The 14,507-nt window shown below is 38.4% G+C and overlaps 2 protein-coding genes across 8 annotated transcripts in view; one reads left to right on the top strand and one right to left on the bottom strand.

The window, feature by feature from the left end:
- LOC129727325 (flotillin-2) overlaps window positions 1-14,507 on the bottom strand; it is a 380,442-nt gene that overhangs the window by 138,115 nt on the left and 227,820 nt on the right. The gene's annotated exons all lie outside the window — the stretch shown is intronic.
- The window catches only part of LOC129727319 (glucose dehydrogenase [FAD, quinone]), a 36,640-nt gene continuing 33,617 nt past the window's right edge, over window positions 11,485-14,507 (top strand). For all 3 annotated transcript variants that reach the window (XM_055685043.1, XM_055685044.1, XM_055685042.1), the window contains exon 1: window positions 11,485-12,122. The gene's annotated coding sequence lies outside the window, so the exon portion shown is untranslated. The remainder of the gene's footprint in view (window positions 12,123-14,507) is intronic.

Here is a 14,507-nt window from a genome sequence, read left to right as displayed (position 1 = left end):
AACACCACATGAATTTACATTAATAATTTATGCCTATTAATGCTGTATCTATTTACCCTGAGCAATCTCATTTTTAAAATTTAGCTTTTTAAATTTATCTTTTCCGATTTCGAGAGGTCAGTTTTTTTTTACGCTGAGTAATTCCATGCGACATGACGAAAGTATTATTTTTATCATTTCCGATTTTGATGATAATTCATAATCATTTTTCGGTATTGATAGGGATGTCGTTTTATTATGATAATAATTGAGGTAAAACATAATACGTTGAAAAAATGAAACAAACTTTTTTTTTGTATAGATCTTGTAATTTTAGATGCTTATCGTACGTAATGTGCTACAATTTTGCTAATGACATTGAGTTCTTGTATTATAATTAATTTTTATTTCCACTTTTTAATGGCCCCTACTAAAATATTGAATACTATCGAAATTCAAATTTTCAAATAAAGTTCATGCTAAAATGCAGCACTCTTTTTAGAGAAAACTTTATACCAAAATCATAGCTTATTATACTGTGAGTCTTCAATTTATTCTGGGTGGAAACTTGCCAAAAACCGTTAGTCAGTTAGAAAAAAGAATATGAACATTATAAAATATTGAACCAGGAAGTGTTAACCTGAACCAAGTGAAAAGTGAACAGTACCTGTATCATAGAATTTTTTCATTCCCAAAACGTAATCGCCTATAATCAGCTTCTCGTTCATTCATAATCATCAAACGCAAGGCACTTCAAATCACTGCTGCCTGGTTGCGTTTTTTGGCTCAATCGACCGAGCGAAAGTTAGTAACTCGGTCGATAATGCGAAACTGTTATCGAACAGCTTGATTTATGTGTCTTTGGTTCAACGGTTCAATTGCTCTAGGGCCAAACGTGCGTTGTACGGATCGCCGGAAGCACCTTCCGAATTTAGATGGCCTGATGCGCAGATCTTTTGTAATGCGATGTGATATAACATGTTGAATGTTTACGCGAGAAAGGCTTTCCATGTTATAGAAACACTGAGCGAAATGAATTACACCTAAAACATTTTTATGTGTCGTTGGACATTGAACATACACTAAATATGGAGGAGGAAACTCAATAAATGTTATTCATTAAAAAGTATCGAAGTATAAATCATTTTTTCTGTTTGACTATCATCAGGTAAAAGCGAATAAATTCTTAGGGTGTGAGATAGATTTACGGTGTTCTCCTCTAGTGTATTGCCTAATAGGTCATATGAAATGAGACTAAAATTGTTAGAACTGTTAAATCCAGAATTTATTTAATAAATTTTATTTTTAAAAAATCATGACGTTTCATGACGCATGTTGATCAAACTCCGAAAGTAACTGTGCACGCAAAAGTTGGATTAATATTTTGCGAAATACCACATTAATATTTTGCAAAACTAACGTAACTTTTGATTAGGTTTGAAACATGAATAACGAATGTGTCTTAGTTCTGACGCATCTTTTGTCAAGATACACTTCTTGAAAAGTTGATTCTGATTGCATTGCTAATAAAAAGTAAATTGGGGCACTATTCGCATGAAACGAAACGTCCAAGTTATACCCGAATTCCAAAGATCTTGCGTAAATATAATAATTATTGAATAACCAACTACAAGCACAGTTTTATGGATTTTGCTAGCAGTGTTAATTTACATCATGTCACTCAGATATCGTTTCCCAAATCATGTTTATTACGGTACAGCACCGACTACAACCGGAGTACGAAGTGAATTTCCATTGTTCGCTGCATCACAACTTTCGTTTCTAGGCTGCTTTTTAAAAATTGCAAAACCTCATTGCCGAAAATATACCTGGCGCGTATATACAATAATAAATTCATATCGTTGAATTTTTTCATTACTCTACACGCATCGGCTTTCACTGTATCCACTTGATTCGAAATCTAGCCTTTATGTTTGCTCTCGCTGCTGGTCGGTTTGGACATGCTGCTGCGATACCATTTTTCGGTTCGCTTGCCAGCTGACCTGTAACACCACCTTTAGCTACACGTCCAATTTTCGTGTTTTTACGCAACTATTTTTCGTAAAACTTCCTCTCAAATCTGGGCCAAACGCGATTTGATATCTGGAGGCGTTGCTTCGCGTTTCGTGCCACAAGATGCTGCAAAGTTTGCTATTAGAGTTTGATACCAGCACACAGTATCGCCTGCTCTTCAAATTTCAATGCTGCTTTCTGTGCGAAAACTAGCGTTGAATGATGTGGTGTATATTTAGATGTTAAACCTTTCATGGTGGTTTGCAACCCAGTAAGGCATCTTAAAACCAGATTAGCGGTCACAAACCAAGACCGGTTACGACGACGCGAGCTCATTTACAATTTTTTACCCAGAAGATGTACGTTCCACAATTCACGTAGTCTGCTTGATCAGTGTCCTTCACACATCTACGACAGTGGTAGCAGTTGTGAGAGGCGAACTGAATGTGCCGATCATTGTTGGCAATCCCAGTCTGAAACTACAACAACGAACAGCAACCGGCCAGACCAACTGAAGTGACACGTTTTTACTCTTCGGTGGTATTTTCGTTGCCGCGTATGGAATTGATAAAGTGAATCCAGTCAAACTGAGTGAATTACTTTCTCTTCGGCTCGACTCTTGGAGGTTTGGCTGCGTTTTAGTACATGCGCGAGTACACTTGAAAACCCAAAACGAGAAAGCACATGGCAAGTTTAGCAGACATTAACCTTTCGCAGGATTGGAACCTCCACTAACGAGATCGCCTCTATACTCCCAGTGGGGTGCAGTGAACTTTTGCTATATTTTTGGATCGTTTCGTTCCGCGGTAGTTCAACATGAGATAGTCATAAATCAACAGTTTTGTTGTGCCCATAATATTTGAATCAAAAGCCAAAATAATTACGATGATACTAAATGATGCATTCTTTGAACGAGTGTTAAATATTGATGAAACTATCAAAGTATATCGAATAAAACATCGATAAAATTCAGAATAATAACATTTTCGAAATATTCTAAATTGGGTTTAATAAATTAATTTAAACAATTCATCAATAACTGAGGAAAATTTCCAGTTTTCAATGTCTTGTACATTCTGAAGCTGGTTGTAGTTGATGAAGAGATGCAAATGAGCTTCAAAGTTATTTTCGTATAGCATTAAACTTCATATTCATATCGCTTTGAGGAACAATTCTTTCCCAATTTAATACGTGATATTTGTGTTAAATGTATAAAACCTTCGCTTACATGGTTCATTTTGTCGTTTTGGAAATTTTGATGAAATTTAAATGAGAAATTTCATAAATATTTCTCAATAATAAAATCCTTAAAATATATGATATTCAATTTTTTTGTATAAATTTTAAGCTGAGAGTTATTTCTATTTGATCGATAATTTGATTTATAAATTATTATATTATTTGACATATAAACTTAATAGTTTCAAATTTCTATTGTATCGGTTATTTATAGAATAATATCTATATTACTATTATATGGATGAGATAATATAAATTTGCGTGAGATCAACTGAAATATAAAAATATATTGAAAGAAATATGCGACCTAATAAAAAAGTGTTACTGGGATGACCTAGAAATGACACTGTGTTAAGGGCTAATGGGCATCCTGTGAAGAAACCCATACTTAAATCCGTTGACATCGAACGGCCGTTCTACTAACGGTACTGAATGGTAAGATTCAAACCCACAACCACCCGCTTGTCGAAGCGGACTCTGTAACCTTACTGTTACTAAGCACCCTCAAATTGATTGTAAAAACTCATCATACTACTCTTAGGTCAAATTTTTGCGTTATTATTTATTAGTTTGGCATTCCGTCATAATGATAATAATTAACAAAGTTTCTCCAATTCATTCGGTTATTGGTTCTCCAATCCTTGCAACACCGTGTACTCCACGCCAGATCTCGCTCCACCTGGTCTACCCATCATGCCCACTGCGCCCTTGGTCGTCTTCTTCCTAACGAATTCGAGGCAAACACAATCTTCGCAGGGTAGTTGCCGGCATTCTTCAACATGCCCTGTCCAGCATATTCGTCCAGCTTTAGCCACCTTTTGAATACTGGGTTCGCCATAGAGTTGCTCGAGCTCATGGTTCATGCTCCACCTCGATATTCTGTTCTCCTGCACGTCGCCAAAGATCGTCCTTAGTACCAGTCGCTCGAAAACACCTGGCACTCGCAGGACCTCTCAAAGCATTAACCACGTTCCATGCCCTTACACTTCGTACGGGTGCTTAGTCTGTTCGACCGCAACTGCTTGTGGAGCCCATAGTAGACACGATTTCCGCTGATAATACGCCTCCGAATCTCAGAAGCCGTTTTCGTTCATGATCTTCCACAGTTTTACGCGGCTTTGAAATCGACGATGCGTGATGCGTGGGGGTTCTGATTCACGGCATTTCTGGAGGATATACCGTATGGTACTGATTTGGTCCGTTGTAGACCGTCCTTTCACGAATTCTATCAGAATAGATTTCCACAAATCTGTTAGCTAGCGGTGAGAATCGGCGGAAAATGACTTGGAAAAGCGCTTTATAGGCGGCATTCAGAGCGGTGATCGCACAATAGTTCCCACGGTCCAATTTGTCGCCTTTCTTATATATACACGCAAAAGTTCAAGCTTTAATCATCCAATGTGTCCTTTCAATTCGCACAGAATTTGCTCTGACTTCGCACAACCAATGCGTGATAAGCATAACGCAAAAGTTGAACAAGGAATACATTGACAGACATCAAAATCAGAATATGTTTCATATACACAAAAATCGTAATGTCTCGGTAAACTTCGGCTTCGGGCGAACGATCAGTTTCGAGGCGCTCAAAAAACCGTTCTTTACTTTCGCGAGCCAGTGCGTATCAACGGCTCGTGCATCCCTAGAAATCGTCAGCAACCGAAAAAGCCAATGGCGAGCCTTATTGCCGCGGAAGTTATTGACGCTGGTGCCAGTAACGCAGAACCGAATGCATGTGAATGAAACCAGAGTCATAATTAAATGCAAAATGTTTTGGACTAATCTCATGTTTTTGTTTATTGTTAATGATTAAATGATGTTTTCAAATGACCTGATTCATGAAAGTGAATCGATCAGACAATAATTTCTTCAATGGAGTCAGTACCCGACTTATCAGTATTGATTGCTGGTTGCACTGTTTTAACGATGCCAACCTTCTGAACATCGGCTGATGCTTTATAAGTGTAGTGGTTTGGAGCTGCGCAATACATTCAAAATACGCTAGAGCATCAAATGCGTTATGCCCAACGCACATGCGTTGTACTGGTTCCAATTTTAATCAGTAAATGCGCTAATTTCGCACATAAATGATCTGGTTACGCACACTCCAACTTTTGCGTGTAGGGCAGAAAACCTCATCATTCCACTCCTCCGGTAGCTGTTTTGTATCCCAAATCCTTGCATTCAGCCGGTGCAAAAAATAGTCAGCTTTTCCAGCCTACTTTTATTTCCAGCCTACTTTTATTCCTAGTTTCTCAGCTGCTTGATAGCATCCTCAACTTCGATGGAGCTGTCAAGTCAAGTTTGTCGCACCGACGAAACCGCTTTCCCATCCGCCTTGGTTCTTTGCCTGGGCGCCATTCAGGTGCTTGTCGAAGTGCTGCTTTCACCTTTCGGTCACTTCACGATCGTTTGTCAGAATACTACTATCTTTATCCCGGCACATTCCAGCTTGCGGTACGAAGCATCTACGGGTTGCGATGAGTTTCTGGTAGAACTTTTGCGTTTCCTGAGAATGATGCAGCTGTTCCAGCTCTGAGTACTCCTCCTCCTCCAGGCGATGCTTTTTCTCCCAGAAGATTTGAGTTTGCTGCATTTTCTTCTATCTGTGTCTTTCTACATTCTGACGAGCGGCATTGCGCATCTTAGCCGCCGGTGCAGCATTCTCCTCATCCATCACCCTCCTATGATCGTCGTCGATCCACATACCACGACGTTCTCCGCTCTTTTGTTGTTTTAACAGTCCTCGAAAGGAGCTTCCTCCAGCTGGTCCTCTTTCGGCAGCGCAGCTTCTAGCGAATGCGCGTAGTTTTCGGCGACGTTGGGCTGCTTCAGTCGTCGAGATCTAACCGGTGCGAGCGTGGGTGAAGAATGTTGTTAACAACGCAAAGTTTCGGGCGCATCTTAACACCTGGTGATGGTGGTTCGAGTCGATGTTAGCGCTCCTATACGATCTGACGTCGATGATGTCTGAGAAGTGCCGACAATCTGTCAGAACGTGGTCGATCTGTGTTCCTGTTTGATTTTTTGACCTCCAGGTGTACTTGTGTAGGAGGTTGTGTTAAGCACGACCATGTTCTTGGAGGCGGCGAAGTCGATAAGTCTAAGGCCTATTTCGTTAGTCAGCTGAACCTTCCAAAAATCGGTTTGTATTCCTCTTGCTGACCGACCTGAGCGTAGAAATGCTCGATAAAGGCCTTGACATCATGTTTTTGTCGTACTCACGCTCCACCTACGCCCATTTTTCGCATATTTCGTTCGATGATGGTAACGAGCGAGCTGTCGAATGGGTACATTAAAACTTACTTTGGAAAGTAGTTCTGCTGAGTCCACGCACTGCGAATCGATATCGTTTACAAATGAAGCCTTTCTTTTAATGTTTGAATGTCAATCCACATGTAGCGAGTTTTATATGACGGAAGACGATGTGAGGTCCAGACTAGCTCACGGAGAGTATACAGGGTGACAAAAAAGTCCGGTCACACAGGAAAATCACAATATTTCAAGGAATGAGAAGAAAATCTGAATCTGGCTTTCATAGCTTTATTCAGTAACTCATAAAGATACTTCACAGACGATATCTCGGAATTACACCACCTTTCTCTGATCGAACCAGCTTCAGACATCTCGGAAAGTCGTCGCAAGCGACGCGCACGTGCTCCATCGGCATCTCGTCCCAGATTCCCGTGATAACTCGCTTGAATTGCTCCAAATTTGTTATTTTATAGTCGTTCAGCTTCGACATCATGTATCCCCACACGAAATAATCCAGTCAATTCAGATCCGGAGACGACGGAGGCCATTCATTCTTCGAAATGAAATCGGTCAAGTTTTCCTCACACCACGCCTGAACAACCTTTGCGGTGTGGGATGGGGCGCCATCTTGCTGGAAGCAGTAGTAATCATCTTCAAACAATAGTTCAGCTTGAGGCAGAACATTTTTATTCAAAACCGTGTCCAGGTAGTACGCTGCGTTGATTTTGACCCCTTTATCGATAAAAATAAGAGGCAGCTTACCCCTCTCGCAAATGGCTCCCCAAACCATCACTGACGTCTTATTTTGGAACCGGGAAACGTTCAGCTTGTCCGCAGAAGCTTGCTGGAGGCTCACACTCCAAACTCGATCATTTTGGCGATTGACTGTTTGCTCCAAAACGAACAGCTTCTCGTCCGAAAAAATAATCTCGTCATCTGCACGCCAACCGAGCAACTCCCGCGACCGTTGGTACCTCTTGTCCTTTGTAGCTTTGGTAACCCCATGAACCACCTGTTTTTTGTACGGTGTAAGTTTTAAATCCTTGCGCAGAAGCAGACGGATTGATTCTCGGTTCATTTTAAGGTTCCTGGCCAGCTTCCGTGCAGATTGGGCGGGATTCCGGCGAATCCGGTCTCGTATAATCTTTTTCAGCCTTGGAGTTCTCACAGACCTTGGTCGTCCAGATCGTGCCTTGTCCTCGGTACCTTCGGTACACGAATTTCCGGTTGATTCCGAGCGGCTTCAGGTGTTTAAATATGTGTCCGGGTTTGTACCCTTTCACATATTCAGCGATAACAGCTGCTCTTAACTCTGCCATGGCTCACAACTCAGTGTAAACAAACTGCACAGAAACGAAACTCTGCCACTTTGGGCAGCATAGTTAACCCTTCCATTTGACATATAGATGGCACCAGAGAGATGCAACGTGTAGGCTACAGGCGACCCCAAAAAAGTGTGACCGGACTTTTTTGTCACCGTGTATAGTAGAAATTATTTTTGTGCTGATTCTATTCTTTCTTCATGTATGCTAGGACGAGACCACACAATGTTACTCCAGCATTGACCTCACGAAGGCAGTATAGAAAGCATTGATAGTGTACGGTTTTGAAAATTGTACCAGAAGCGTTTAATAAACCCCAACTTGTTATTTGTCAATTTTTAAAATGTCATAATGGTCGATGAAATTAAGTTTAGAATCTTAGATTATTCCTAAATCCCTAACTTTTTCACATTTTCCTTCATTCTGATTTGCAATTATAATGTTTGGCGTTGTTAATTTTCTGCTAAAAGATGTTACATTGCCTTTTTTCACATTTAATTCCAGTAGGCTTTTCTTAGATCAGATGTAAAATGTGTGGATTTCATTCTGAAATACATTGATGTCTTCTTGGTTTTTTATTCCCAAAAATAGCTTCATATCGTTGGCATATAATAGTACTTTCATATTTTTGAGGATAAAGGAAGTATCGTTTACGTACAAAATAAAAAGAAGTGGTCCTAAGTGGAGGCGTTGGGGAACACCTGAAGTAACTTAAATGAGATTTCATTTATTTCCATTAAAATCCCGGTTTGTTAAACATGTGAGTAATCTACGAATTCAAGTTAATTCAAATTTGTAGGGCACCTTTTCAAAAAGCCGTGTTTTTTGTCTGTTATTCGATTTTTGATTTGAGCAAATATTTTTTCGTGGACAATTGCCTCAAAAACTTTGGGAATGCAAGAGGTAATATCGATTCCACGATAATTACATTTGTCAGATTTCCGCTCAGATTTGAAAATAGGCACCAAAAAAGAGCGTTTCCATATATTGGGGAAAATTCCAGTGTTCAGTGACACATTGAAAAGCAAGAACAAAGGAGATGTAAGTTCTTTCGCAAGGTTTTTCATGAGTGCTGGAGGAATTCCGTCAGGTCCCTGCAAAATATCCTGTACCTAAAGCTGGTTGACACCTACAATCCTTGGATATTCTGGATAAAACGCAAAAAAATGGCGGTGGCGATTTTCTTCCAAAAATGTGGTATAGATTTCTTGGCAAAATTTTGCAAAAAGATTGCAATTTTTCTCCGAGTTATCACGAACATGTTCGTCGAGTTGCATTATTGATAGAAAATTGTTTGATTTTAGTTTAGTTCTGACGTAGTTGAAAAAGTGCTTTGGACAGGACTTAAATTCTAGCTCAGTTTTTGCATTGGATGCTTCGAATGCATTACTGATTGCAAAGTTCAATTGATCACATATTTCCAAGCAAATTGATAAATTTTAACTGCTGTTGTGTTTTTTGAAAGTTTTGTGAGATTTTTGTTTACGGTTTTTAAATTTTTTATTTGTCTGTTATTTGTCTGGATATTTAGTATACCATGGGTAGTTTTTTCTTCAATGGAATCTCGTAAGACATGATGCTGTACAAAGTTTCGTAGAAGCAGCCAAAATTTTGTTGCCAATTGAAACAGTTTAATTTGTTTTTTTTTTTTATATTTGCATAGTTCGCGAGTTTGTATTCAAAGACTTCCTCATACTCGCGTCGTTTTTTATATTCATGTATGAATGAGGAATATTTAAATTCTGTGTGAAACTTTTCGTTTTTCCACAGTGGATTCAATAAATCTCGGCCATAAAGAAATCTTCATGAATATTTGTTAGAAGTAGGTCTAAACAGTCATTTTCAGGGTTTCTTGCAGGGTTAAATCTGGTATAAACCTAGTTTAGCAATTTCGTGAAATGTAAACTGATAATATTCTCCAATGACTGGGAGTAGGACACTTTTGTTGCCAGAGTAAAAGATAAAGCCAGTGTTGTTTTGATTGCAATCCTCATAGATGTGAACTTTCACCTAAGGAGGAAGTTTAGATAAAATTCTTTCTGCGCAATTCGCGTAATTTTACTAGCGCAAAAGTTTGAAGGTTATTTTTCGAGGTAAAACTGATTTTCCACGGCGGGAAGAGGGTTAAGAAACCATTAATAAAACAAAGTTCAATCGACAGCTAATTCTTCGATTTGCATTAAGCTGTTCAGGTAAGATCCAACTTTATTTTAACTCTGTAAGTGTATATAGCAACAGCACAGTAAATGCTTCTGGCGAACAGGTTCAAGCCTTTTCTTTCCATTACAACTCACCGAACGAGTGGCGGAAGCGATTACAAAAATAAATGTCCTGTTACCATCTTCCTGCTTTACGCAGTCGCGTGGAGTTCTGCGCGTTGCACATTTCTTTTAAATGAACGTACACATTCCTCATGCTATTGCTCATACCATGAGCAGCAAGTCCAGCGAATCTATGTGCTAATTGTTAGTTTTGACACTGCGGGAAAGACGTGACTATAGTCTCGTGTAAACTTTTTTTTACGATTTTGAGAGATAAAATCGTCCCCTTAATGCTAGAACTAGATAACTCGAAGTTTGTCGATTTTGAGTTAAGTATGCCATCATATTTATCGCGTCGAGCTCTATAACATATCTAAAACTCGTTGAAAAACGATTACAAGAAAAAAAGTTATTCATCAATTAAAAAACTAGATATCTTAACGAAAAACAAGCGTATTTTGTAATAAAACCAAATAACTCGGTTTTTTGTTGATTTTTCAGTTGCTATAACGGGCCTGAAACGATATGGATGCGTTTCATAAAATCTGAACCTTTAATAATTGCATTTGAATCGTCATCACCAGAATAGGTCAAATTTTCAAACTCGTTTTTCTCGAAACGTCAATTTTCGAGTTATCTAGTTCTAGCATTAAGGGGACGAAATGTATGAGGTAATTTTCGAAAACTGTTCTCGCACAGGCGTTATTGCGAAATAGTTAGGACGTGGTGAGTTTGAGACAAATCGAAAAGATGATATTTCACCACCAAACGTGATTTCAGTGTACTTACGCTGTCCTCAGAAGCCGCATGGATGCATGAGAGATCACACTGTCTTGAAACGAAAATTGATGATCGTCGATAGGCATGGAGGACAAATTGCAATATACCTCTTCAAAAAGCTAGAAGAACTGCCGTGGGGCCAGACGAGTTTGGAATTCCCCTCATTTTTTATGAGTTACTGGTCTTGCACGCATTGATTCATACAAATTTTGTTATCGATTGTCCTTCGAGAACTTCAGGTTCGATAAAGAATATGTACATATTGTTATTTCATTTGTCATTGACTGCAAATTATATACCATATGTAAAAAAGAGACTACTTTAGATTTGAGACGGAATCAATCACAAAAATGCTTGTCATCGCAGCAAGTTCAATTAACACATTGCTTCGTCAACTTTAAGATGGCAGCCCTGACTTATTAAGCACGCCGCCACCGCTCACTGCAATTTTCACGGTGCCCACGGTGAAGTACAAGCCCGCCACAGCCAAGAGCAAGCCGGGCCTTGTCAAAGTGGCTTGCGTATCGCCTTCATGCTCCCAGTGAGTGAGCAAACTTTACGAATAGCAGTAAAAGACAATTTCATTGGCCAACGGTGCGAACGGTGAATTGGCTAGAGCGAGAAAAGAGCCAGTCTGGGGGCCGGTAATGCCACAGATGCGATCCAACCGCCACGGAGTGCAGATTATCGCCAACAGTCGTGTCGATCGGAGCTGCAAGCAACTCACTCGCGCCAAGTTTTTTTTTCGTTAAAGCTGCTTCCCGCTTCCAGGATTGTTTCCTAATTGAAAACTTTCGCGAATTGTGAAAATTTTATCGAGTGTTACCGTGACAAAAAAAACCAAACTGCTCAAAAGTATTAAAAACATTGGTGTGATTCCATCCATAGATTTTGATAAGCGAAATTTTGAATACGATCGAAGCTTAACGTACGACCAAGTGATATACCTTCAAAGTGGTACCAAGAGAAAAATCGAATCTTCGCTGGTAAAAAAATTAACAAATGTCAAATATCGTTCATGCTATGCATTATTCATGAGTGGAAATAGTTTGTGAAAATAGGTGCCCGTTAGTTAAAGTGATATAAAGCTGCAACCTGGAAATAGATCGAGACCACTGCTGCTGACTACATCGAAGCTATCACAACAGGAACCACTGTAAGGATAACCCAACCACTTTGCGATCACCAAGTGGTAGAAGAATCCAAGAGAAAGCCCGCAAACAAACGAAGTGTCGATAATGAATCATTTCTCTGTTGAAACAACTATTTGAAACAAGTAAGTATTGCATACGGAATGTGAAACACAGCGAAACAATTTTAAGCATGTTTGGTCAAAAAAAAAAATGTTTCTTTAGTTTCGAGTTTCAAAGCACTCACAAAAAATCTTAATACTTTTTAAAATGAATATGAAAGTCGAAATTTGTAGATTGATATTCAGTAGTAACAACAGTAGATGTAGTTGTGAAATCTTTCGATAATTACTAGGAATCCACTCAAATGTTAAACGTTACTGTTGATGCATTGGTACGAAATTATCTAAAATCGAATATTACTGAGCATGCATTGATCAGAACAATTAATCAGTATTTGGGAAAGTTATCATATTTTTGTTAATGGTTTCCGAAAGTTATACTATTTAAAAAATTATTATTTTTCATTTATGAACTGTTCTTAACCTCACAGAATTTCATAAAAATATTCTATTCCTTTGTTTGGTTTCTTTCAATTGATTCCGTGGTTATTTATGTTATTTATGGTTATTCATTAGTATCACTCATTCCCACAAAGGTATGATTGACTGTTGGATGCTTGACTAGTTGGCTATCAATTCATAACTCCAAAAAATGTTTAATCCCAGGAGTTTGTCGCATACACAATGATTATATATAAATCACAGTTTCTAGTAAATCTTTACTTTACTAATTCCTTAAGGAGCCATTATATCAGTTAGCACATGTATAATTGAATGAGAATAACTCAAAAAGTGCAAAAGTGATAGAATTTAATATTTGAATGTTCTTAGAAGGTATAGGAAGGCTATTCTTTTGTTTGTCTGTTTATGGATTCAAAATGGTGTGAAGTAGGATAAGCTACGGCAAATAACTGTCGATCACGACTGCAGACGAAACTGACTAAGCTGATTCGAATGATGGTGGAGAGAACGACATAGTACGTGCAAGTAGTCTGGGGAGATCACAGTAGACTTTTCGACGTTAGAAGGATTTTGATCTCAAACTAAATATTACCCATTGTCCTTGAAGATACATTACCAAGAATAAATATTCAAGAAATACTGCAAAGATCATGAAATGTCGTATATTCAATAGCTTTGCGGGGGACATCCATTAACCGAGAAGAAGAACATTTAGGACGAAGAGTTTGGGATTCAACGTAAATATTGTCAAAATGACGCACGTCGTTGATATTAGGGTAGAGCCGTATAAGAAACGACTTGAAGTGGGCATCTTGGTATACTTATAACATGTGACAACGATCTTAGAAGCGAAACCAAATGTCCAGTGGACAAGAATAGTATTCTTTGCAGATTACATAACCGGCTGAAGTCTTGTATTTTGAGAAGTATCACCAAAACTAGCATATCTTGATTATCGCGAACAGCAGTGTTCAAAGGTATTGAGCGTAAGATTCTGTTCGCTTGGCAGGAATTTGTAAGTTGTAGTGTAGTGTGGCTTAGACGCATGATAGACGAGTTTTACTGAATAACATACTAAAATACTGATGTAGTGGAGGTTTTCAAAGGTTCTCTATTTTTTCTGCAGAATTACGACAGTTAATGCAAAGCAAACAGAACGATAATTAAAGATTGTTTCATTCAGAATCCGGAAGTTTGTCTGTTGTAGAGCAGTGCCCCTAGTGGTCGGATTTCAACTGTTTAGATAGCTTGTTGTTTGGAAATTAATCGCCTTTTGGTACTAAATGTTTCATCTCGATACATGAAGTTTGAAGAGAGTTCCCGATCAGTCAAGAATTTCAGGATTATAACAAATTTTGATTTTTTGTAACGAACTTTTCGTATCAACTTGTGTTCTAAAGTTGGTCTCGTTAATAGTTAAAATATCATAATTCCTATCAAAATTACTTACTGATTATTACAAATTATAGCAAGTTTTGTAAGGTTTTTGGCAAAAAAAAGATAAAAGTAGCTAGAATGTATAATGTTTTGTTAATTGAATAACAAATTTTGTTATAAATATGTTTAAAAAAACACACACTTTTGAACATTCAAGTGTATGATACCAGAATTTCATAGAAATCTGTACTTTTATCATTCCGGCATATCAAGAATATTACAGGCTTTGTTATTTCTATCAAGTTCAGATATATTTGTGTTACCCGTTTGTTATGATCGTTTAATCGCGTTATGCTTAACGGAAGACGAAAAAAGAAATATATTTCTACCCACTCACGATGAGAACCCGACGTGACACGCATAGAAAATCACCAAAACAATGGAATTCGCCAAATAAAACGTGTATGGTGTGCACAAACCTTTCCGAGAACGAATGATTGTGACCCGGAAGGATGCGAATAAGCGTTGTAGTGAAACAGACGATTGGTAGCTGAATTAGAAGGTATTGAGGGTAGTCGAAGTAAATCCAGGATCCTCGGATCGGAATATCGCCAAAATATATGGAAATAA

The sequence above is a fragment of the Wyeomyia smithii genome, chromosome 3 (assembly GCF_029784165.1).
Source record: "Wyeomyia smithii strain HCP4-BCI-WySm-NY-G18 chromosome 3, ASM2978416v1, whole genome shotgun sequence".
Taxonomy (NCBI): Eukaryota; Metazoa; Arthropoda; class Insecta; order Diptera; family Culicidae; genus Wyeomyia; species Wyeomyia smithii.
This window is presented reverse-complemented; position numbering and strand designations above follow the sequence as displayed.